The following is a 10,055-nucleotide window of genomic DNA, read 5'->3' as shown; positions in this document are numbered from 1 at the left end:
GGAAAACCCCCTCTGGGTCAAAAACCACCAAACGATTTTCTAATAAATTCTTTAATCTTCAATCCTAATTGAAATGAAAGCAACAACTTCCTAGAATTCTAGAAAATCATTCTTCTCCAACTCCCACTGGAAGGATGCCCCAACGCCCTGGTTTCTTCAGTAATCAATTGAATGGATGCCCCAACACCCTAGACCAACCTACCACCTTGAAGTGTTCACAGGCTCCAACCTGTAGGTGACTTCATGCACCTACCTAGCAACTCACTGCCACCCTATAATGACTGAAATGAGATAAGAGTGTGGATTGCCATACCACGGACAATGATCCACAATACAATATGATTTACAATGATTTGGACCGAACACCCAATCACACTATGAATTGCAACCCAACCATGACATCCCAACAAACACTCCTATACCTCCCAAAAATGCCTTTTCTACTTTAGGAAGATTGATTCTTTTAGAATAATGACTCTTTCAATGATGACACTTTTACAAATGACTCTTCCAATGATGACACTTTTACAAATGACTCTTTTACAACTTTAAAATAATGACTCTTGGCCTTGACACTTCTTCACAATATACGGATGACTGTCATATCTTCAAAGCATGTTCACCTGCAATGCTTCCTTTGATTTGATACTTCTACTCTTGAATTCTTGCTTGAAGTTATACTTTAATCTTCTTCTACCTGGATGCAAAATTTTCCTGACAAAACCAATCCTAAAACAAAACAAAATACCCTTCAACTTACCTCTACCTGCAAAACACATGTAAGTGCATAATAATGAATAAATACAAATTAAAATTACAATGCTTACCTGAAATGTTCTTGTCACTTTTGTTGTTGACTTGTTGCAACAGTAGACAAAGACTCCCACTCTTGATATAGGCCTAGACTTTATGCAAGACTATATCCAAAACTGACCTAAAGATATATACAATAGAAACTGATGACAAACCCTAGACTTATGATGAACCAAGTTCTAAGTATAACAACAAAGACCATTCTATCAACTATGACAAGACAAGTATCATGAACTTACAACATGATATAGATTTCGCAGACTTGGTGTAGCATCAAATGTGTAGTATCAAGAATAGGACATCCGAAATGTGGTATCAAAACTAACTGTGACATATAGAGACATAGAGATATAACTGAGACCCTGTATATACTTACATTGTCCTGCAAAAACATATGCCAGAGATGATACTCAAAATTCAAGTGTAAAAAATTAATCATACATGCCTTTCTGTAGGATACTTACCCTTGACTGTTGATGTGTGGTCCTTACTGCAGTGATCCTTGAATGCATGCTTTTTCTTTCCTTTTAGGAGCTCGATACTGAATCGGTTGTATCTATGTAATTTAGGATCACCACGGTCTGAAATTTTGTCCTATGGTAGCCCTATGAGTCCTCTTTGCAACCCCATAGGTTTGATCAAGATTGGATTCTTCAAGAAAGAGTTATGCCCAATCTCCCACGATGATCTGTTTGACATGGAATTCGAGAGCCTGCAAAAACCCTAACTTCCTCAGATCATATATCCAAAAATATAGTGAACCAAGATTTGAAATTTGGTCACAAGGTTCTTCAAGATTTCAGATCAAATGGGTTTTAATTTTAGCATTTGAAGCTTCGCAAAAAAAAATGTTACAACGAAAATGACACGATGACCTGTTTGAAGCCACAACAACCCTACTAGAGGAGGATATGAGGGTCATTATTTATATGAATGTCTTGAGTTGAGAGGGTCCTCAACAAGTGAACGTTGGAGGGATTTTAGGAGCAATTTTTTTTATTATTAATTATTTACTATTCAATGAACACAACCAATTATGAGTGCCATGCCACAACCCCATAGAGTTTTAGCCCACTAATTGGGGTTACTAACTTCAAATGCAAATAACTCTCAAACCGGGAAGAACTGGGAGGTGTACCATATATCAATGGAAACATCTCGATGAGTAGAATCCATCGAGAAGATCTTTGATGAAAAATAATATGAGTTGTCAAGTCAAAATTACATAGCAAGATCGGGGTAGCCCCTGGTACTTCTTGGGTTGACATCAATGACAACCACTGATCAACAATCTCCCCCTTTGGAATTGATCACAACACAAGTACTCGCCCTGCGATCATGACACCTCTTCCTACTACCTTCTCTCCCCCTTTGTCATAAATGGAAAAGGGTAACTCCCCATGACAAACAACCATCTTGTGGACCTGTACACACCTCCACTCCCCCTTTCTACTCGAGTAGGTAAGAGAAAGATTCTAATGAAAAATCGGGAGAATCCCAAGCTTTTGGCAAAGATACTCAAATGATTCACATGGTAAGGGTTTGGTAAAGATTTCAACAATTTTTTCCTTTGTGCCAACATATTCAAGCTTGATATTCCTTTCGACGACCTACTCTCTAACAAAATGATATTTAATCGGAATGTGCTTCGTTTTGGAATGCATCACAGGATTCTTGGAGATACTGATGGCGTTGGTGTTATCACAAAATATGGGAATATGCTCATTGAATTTGAATTGAAGATATTGCAAATTTTGCTTCATCCAAAGAACTTGAGTACAACAAGTTGCTGCCGCAACATATTCCTCTTCTGCTATGGATAACAAGATTGAAGACTGACTTTTACTTAACCATGAAACAAGACAACCACCTAGATAGAATGCTTCTCCACTGGTACTCTTACGATCATCAACACTTCCTGTCCAATCTGCATCTGTATAATCTTGGATAACCAGATCATTTCCTTTGGGATACCATAGACCATATTCCATTGTGCCCTTAAGATATTGAAGAATTCTTTTGATGACAATAAGAAGAGATTCTTTTGGTGCTGCTTGGAATCTTGCTACTTGTCCAACTGCTTGCATCACGTCGGGCTGGGAGGATGTCACATATAGGAGACTACCAATCATGGATCTATACAATTGGTCCACATCCTTTGAAGAATCTTCTAAGCTTAACTTGCAGCCTGTTATCATGGGGGTAAGGACTGGGTTGCAATCTTCCATCTGGAATTTTTTGAGCATTTCCTTGATGTACTTGGTTTGATATATGAATATTCCTTTATCCTGCTAAGAAATCTGAAGCCCCAAAAAGTATGTCAGCTCGCCAAGCATAGACATTTCAAACTAACTTTGCATTTTTGTGGAAAATTCTTTACTTAATTTGTCATCATTGCTTCCAAAGATTATATCATCCACATATACCTCGATAATCATTAGGTTATCTTGATCCACTTTCACATAGAGATTGTTTTCAATGCTTCCTTTCTTAAATCCTTGTTGATATAGATACCTACAAAGCCCTATGAGCTTGCTTGAGACCATATAGTGCCTTCTTTAATATGCAAACATAGTTTCCTTTGTGAGTGAGCAAAAAACCTTTGCGTTGTTCAATGTAAACTTCTTCTTCCAATTCACCATTTAGAAAGGCTGAATTAACATCCATTTGGTAGACCTTGATTTTTATCAAGCATGCATAATTGAGAAACATCCTGATAGCTTCCATTCTAGAAATGGGAGAAAATGTTTCTTCAAAATCGATTCCTTCAACTTGTGCATATCCTTTGCAGACTAATCTTGCTTTATTCTTGGTAACCTGTCTGTCCTCATTCAATTTGTTTCTCAAGACTTGTCATTTCCAAAAGACATTGTTCCATCCTTCTTTTCTTTCAAGGATATGAACTTATTTCTATCTCTAGTCATTTGCGTTGAGAAACACTGTCAACATACCATACGTTTCTATTGTTTTGAGCATTGAGAGCGAGAGCACAACTTTCAGTCTTCCTTTTCCATGCTTGTTCATTCTGATTTTGTGAGAATTCCTTTGAAGAACTTCCAAGTCTACAATCTTTGGTCAAGTGTCCAAAATTGTTACATTTGTAACATTCAACATCATCTCTCAAATGATCAAATTTGTTGATATTCTACTGAGTTTTGGAATATCCATTTCTGAGAGATTTCCTGGAATTATATTCATTCCAAACATACATGGCACATTCTGAAGCTCTATGTCCAAACCTTCCACATGAGTAACAATGACCACAAAAGATAGGTTGATACCTTGGAGGAAATATTCTTCGAGGAATTGTCTTCCAAGGTTCTTTCTGCGAGTCTTGATCTCTCGATCTAGCTGGGAGATCTACCTACTTGGCAGATTTTGCATATCCATCTTCTTTAATTGTCATAGAAGGACTTGACTCCTTTTCAAAATTTTCTTTACAACCAAGACTAGTCTTGTCATTGCATCATCACTGGTTACTGATGAGTTCGTCCAAAGTCTTTGAGCTGTTGGCATAGTTTTGAAGAGTTTTTCCATTTTTTACTTCCTTTCGTAAAGAAATGATTTCAGCTTCCAATGCTTCTCTTTCCTTGTTGCTTTCCTTTAATTCTTTCCTGAGCGATTATTCAATTTTGATTTTAAGATTTAGGACCTGTTCCCTTTCTATCTTTAATTTGTCATCAAGAGTGTTGACATGCTTCTTCTCAGCCTTGAGCTCTTTGATAACCCTCATCACTTTGTTTTGAAATTCAACCTGAGTTATTCTTCTTCTTCGTCTCCTTATTTTTCAGGTGCCTCTTGCTTATTATGCTTGGCCATAAACAATACTCTTCCATTGAATTCTTCTTCGTTATCACTGTCTTCCTCGGATGAGGAGCTATCTTCTTTGGAGAAGAAAATTTTCTTAAACCATTTCTTCTTGCCTTGCTTGTTGAACTTCCTGGGACTTTTATTTCCTTTCGTAACAAACTCATTTTTGTGAGGACATTTGGCTGCAGAATGCCCAAGCTCACCACAATCAAACATATTAATGGAAGTTTACCTTTAAATTCTCCCATACATGTTCTCCTTTTCTGCAAGAAATAGGAAAACTCTTTATCTGAGAATTCTTCTTCATCCTGTTCCTTTTCCTCATCCTTATAATTGCAGGTTTTTTCTTTCAGAGTCTGCTTGTCCTTACTATTCTTCTTGGATGTGGAAAATGTTGTTTCTAAGGGAGATGTGCCATCCTCTTCTTCAATCCTCATTTCATATGCCGTAATAATTCCATGAAATTCATCTATGCTGAGATTGTTCAGATTCGATCTATCTTCCAAGACATATACCTTAGGGTTAAATCTTGTTGGCAAGGTTCTGAGGATCTTTTGGACAACAATTTTCATTTCAACAGGTTCTCCCAAACCTTCTAATGTATTTGTTGTTTCATCAACACACTGAAAGTGTGCAGAAATATCTTCATCTTTCCTCATTTTGAGTTGCTCAAATTTTGCCCTTAAAATTTGAAGTTTTGCTTCTTTCACCTTTGAGTCACCTGCATATATATTTTCAAGCTTGCCCCATACCTCTTTAGAAGTTTTGCAACTCAATACCTTAAGATAAATAGATTTGATAATCCCACTGATAATAATATCTTTAGCCTTTGCATCATATACCATATTTCTCTTACCTTGTTCATCCTGGGTCGGTGTGAAGCCTTTTTCAACAATTTCCCATACTTCGTATCTTTGCACCAACAAATGAACATGCATTCTTCTTCTCCAAAGTGCATAGTTATTTCCATTGAAAAAAGGAACTCTATTCTTAGTATACTCCATGATCTCCTTCCAGTTTTTAGACTGCTATTGAAGGAACCAAGCTCTGATACCAATTGTTGGAAAATACTGATAGGGAGCAGGGGGGAGCGGGGGGTGAATCAGTGTTCGTTAGCAATTATCACTTCTAAATATTTTTAGAGCATTAGTTAATCTTCAATTATTATTAATGTTTATGTAGTAATAACAGTAAATAAAAGAACACAAGAGGTACAAAAATTTTAGGTGGAAAACCCCCTCCAGGTAAAAATCCACTAAACGCTTTTCTAATAAATTCTTTAATCTTTAGCCCCAACTAAAATGAAAGCAACAAATTCCTAGAATTCTAGAAAATCATTCTTCTCCATCTCCCACTGTAAGGACGCCCCAATTCCCTGGTTTCTTCAGTAATCAACTGAATTGATGCCCTAACACCCTAGAACAACCTACCACCCTGACGTGTTCACAGGCTCCAACCTGCAGGTGACTTCATGCACCTGCCTAGCACCTCCTTGCCACCCTATAATGACTGAAATGAGACAAGAGTGTGGATTCTCGTACCATCTTGTACCATGGAAAATTATCCATGATACAATATGATTTACAATGATTTTGATCGAATACCCATTCACATTATGAACTACAACCCAACCATGACAACATCCCAATAGAGACTCCTATACCTCCCAACAATGCCTTTTCGACTCTAGGTAGATTGATTCTTTTACAATAATGACACTTCCAATGATGACACTTTTACAAATGACCCTTTTACAACTTTACAATAATGAATCTTGGCCTTGACACTTCTTCACAATATACAAAGGGCTGTCATGTCTTCAAAGCATATTCCCGTGCAATGCTTCCTTTGATTTGATACTTCTACTCTTGAATTCTTGCTTGAAGTTGTACTTTAATCTTATTTTACCTAGATGCAAAATTTTCCCGACGAAACCAATCCCAAAACAAAACAACATACCCTTCAACTTACCTCTTCCTGCAAAACACATGTAAGTGCATAATAATGAATAAATACAAATTAAAATTATAATGCGTACTTGAAATGTTCATGTCACTTTTGTTGTTGACTTGTTGCAACAGTAGACAAAGACTCCCACTCTTGATATAGGCCTAGACTCTATGCAATACTATATCCAAAACTGACCTAAAGATATATACAATAGAATCCGATGACAAACCCTAGACTTGTGATGAACCAAGTTCTAAGTAAAACAATCGAGACCATTCTATCAACTATGACAAGACAAGTAACATGAAATTACAACATCACATAGATTTAACAAACTTTATGTAGCATCAAATGTGTAGTATCAAGAATAGGACATCTGAAATGTGGTATCAAAACTAACTGTGACATATAGAGACATAGAGATATAACTGAGACTCTGTATATACTTACGTTGTCCTGCAAAAAAATATGTCAGAGATGATACTCAAAATTAAAATGTAAACAATTAATCATACATACCTTGCTGTAGGAGACTTACCCTTGACTATTGATGTGTGGTCCTTACTGCAGTGATCCTTGAATGCATGCTTTTTCTTTCCTTCTAGGAGATCGATATTGAATCTATTGTAACCATGCAATTTCAAATCTCTAGGGTCTGAGATTTCATCCTGTGGTAGTCGTCTAAGTCCTCTTTGCAAATCCATAGTTCTGATTAAGATTGGATTCTTCAAGAAAGAGTTATTCCATATCTCTCACGATGACCTGTTTGACATGGAATTCGGGAGCCTGTAAAAACCCTAACTTCCTTAGATCATATCTTCAAAAATATAGCAAACCATGATTTTAAATTCAGTCACGAGGTTCATCACAATTTCGAGTCAAATGGGTTTTAATTTCAGCTTCTGAAGCTTCACAGAAAAACGTTATAGCGAAAATTCCACAATAACCTGTTTGAAGCCACAAAATCCCTATTAGAGGAGGATATGAGGGTCATTATTTATATGAATTTCTTGAGTTGAGAGGGTCCTCACTAAGTGAAAGTTGGAGGGATTTTAGGAGAATTTTTTTTATTATTAATTATTAATTATTTAGTGACCATAACTAATTATGAGTTCCATGCCACAACCCCATAGGTTTTTAGCCCACTAATTGGGGTTACTAACTTCAAACGCAAATAACTCTCAAATCGTGAAGAACTAGGAGGTGTACCATATATCAACGAGAACATATCGACGAGTAGAATCCATTGAGAAGATATTTGACACAAAATAATATGATTTGTCAAGTCAAAATGCCCTTGCAAGATCGGGGTAGCCCCTGGTGCTGCTTGGGTTGACATCAATGACAACCATTGATCAATAGGTTCAGACTCTGATATTAAAACCCATTTGAGCTGAAATCGTGATGAAAATTGGTCCCGAATTTTGGATATTATTTCACTATATTTTCGGAGATATGGTCCACGACATTTAGGGTTTTTGTAGGCTCCTGAATTACATCCCAAATAGGTGACCTGGGGAAAATCATCATAACATTCTCTCTGAGCATTAGATTGAAATTTCGTAATAATTTATAGAAATAGGATGACCTGTAGTTTTATTTCTATCGGTTTCAGGTCCTAAGGTTGAAACAGTAACACGTGGCACTTCATACAAGTTCACTCTACTGAACGAGTCTATAATCAAGTCATCATGGGAGATTTAGCATAACTCTTTCTTGGGGAATCCAATCTTTATCAAACTTGCCAGGTTGGAAAGAGGAATCAGAGAAATACACAGGACGCAATTTTAGACCTTGGAGATCTGAAATTATAGAGATACAACATATTCAATATTGAGCTCCTACAAAGTGAAAAAAGGTGTGTAGTTTTTTTAAAGTTTTGGATAAGTTTGGTTGAAAATTTAGTGTGAAGGAACTCAAAGGGTGTGGAAGCTAAGATGGATGGTATGGAATAAAAACTTAAAGGAAACATGGAAGATTTGAAGACAAATTTGACAAATTTGCTACAAGAAATTCTTACTAATGGCGAAAGGGTAGTAAAGGAAACTCATGATGAGAAAGAAAGAAATGTTAATAATGATTTCATAAACTCTAATGTTGGATTGAATACCCACCATGTTCCAAGGATAGATATGAGGAAGTTTGATGGCAAGGATCCCATAACATGGATACTACAGATGGAGTAATATTTCGATCTCCATAATGTGCAAAACACACAAAAGGTACACATTGCAACTTTATATTTGGAACCAAATCGATGTGTATGGTATCAATGGCTTTTCTCTCGTAAACAATTTGTGACTTGGGTAATTTTTACAGAATAAATGATAGAACATTATGAGGATACAAAAAACAACACCTTTTTTAGCCAATTGATAAATCTCAAACAAAAGGGTTCAATGCCAGAACACATTGAGGACTTCCAAAAATTGAATATAAGGGTAAATGATATACCAAAGAAGCATAGGATTGAAGTCTTCATAGGGACATTAAATGATAACATTCAACATGAGGTTTGCCTTTGGGAACCTGATTCATTAGACAAGGCATACACGTTGGCAATAAAAATTGAAAGCAAAATTATGGCAACAAGGAAGCCTACCACTCCTAACTCTAAAGATGGAAGTATTGTTGCTCCTAGCCTTTCACCACCTACAAGGTTGACACCACAACAATTGGAATAAAAAATAGCCAAAGGGCTTTGTTACAATTGTAATAGAAAATACACTAAAGGTCATAAGTGTGCTGAGAAGAAATTAATTTACATAGATGGGGAAGAGGAACAAGAAACATCAAAAGAAGAGGATACACACCAGGAACCGATCCCATAGAAAGAAGAAATGAATTGACCATATCTTGTAATGCATTGATAGGAATTACCACTCCTCAAACTCTTAAGATAGAAGGGAATGTCAAGAAGAAAAAGGTAATAGTGATGATTTATTCAAGTAGTACCCATAATTTTATTCATTGTAAGATAGCCAAGGAATTGAATTTCTTCCTATATCCAGCACTAGATTGTCAAGTAATGGTTGCAAATGGAGGAACCACAAATTTCTCTGGAAAGTGCCATAATATCAATCTATCCATGGGATAATATGTCTTGAATAGTCCAATGATTTCCATTCCAATGGGTGGTGCAGATGTTGTACTAGGAGTCCAATGACTACAATCTTTGAGTACGATAACTTTTAATTTTCACGAACTTTTCTTGAATTTTTTTTGGGAAGGAAAGGAAGTTGGATTAAGGGGTATCGCAGGGAAAGAAGGAAATATAATCAGCTGTAACAACATGAAAAATATTCTAAAGAAAGAACAGTGGGGCCTAATTTCACAATTATGTTCACTAGAGGTTTCCACATCGAAATCATCTATTTCTTTAGATCTCCAAAACGTTTTGGACAATCATTCCAAGGTATTTGAGACTCCCAAAGGCCTCCCACCTATTCATGATCATGATCCTGCTATTCTTTTGATTCTAG

Source organism: Pinus tabuliformis, chromosome X (assembly GCF_031772625.1).
Source record: "Pinus tabuliformis cultivar Carrire ecotype Pingquan chromosome X, CPIR1, whole genome shotgun sequence".
Classification (NCBI taxonomy): domain Eukaryota; kingdom Viridiplantae; phylum Streptophyta; class Pinopsida; order Pinales; family Pinaceae; genus Pinus; species Pinus tabuliformis.
This window is presented reverse-complemented; position numbering follows the sequence as displayed.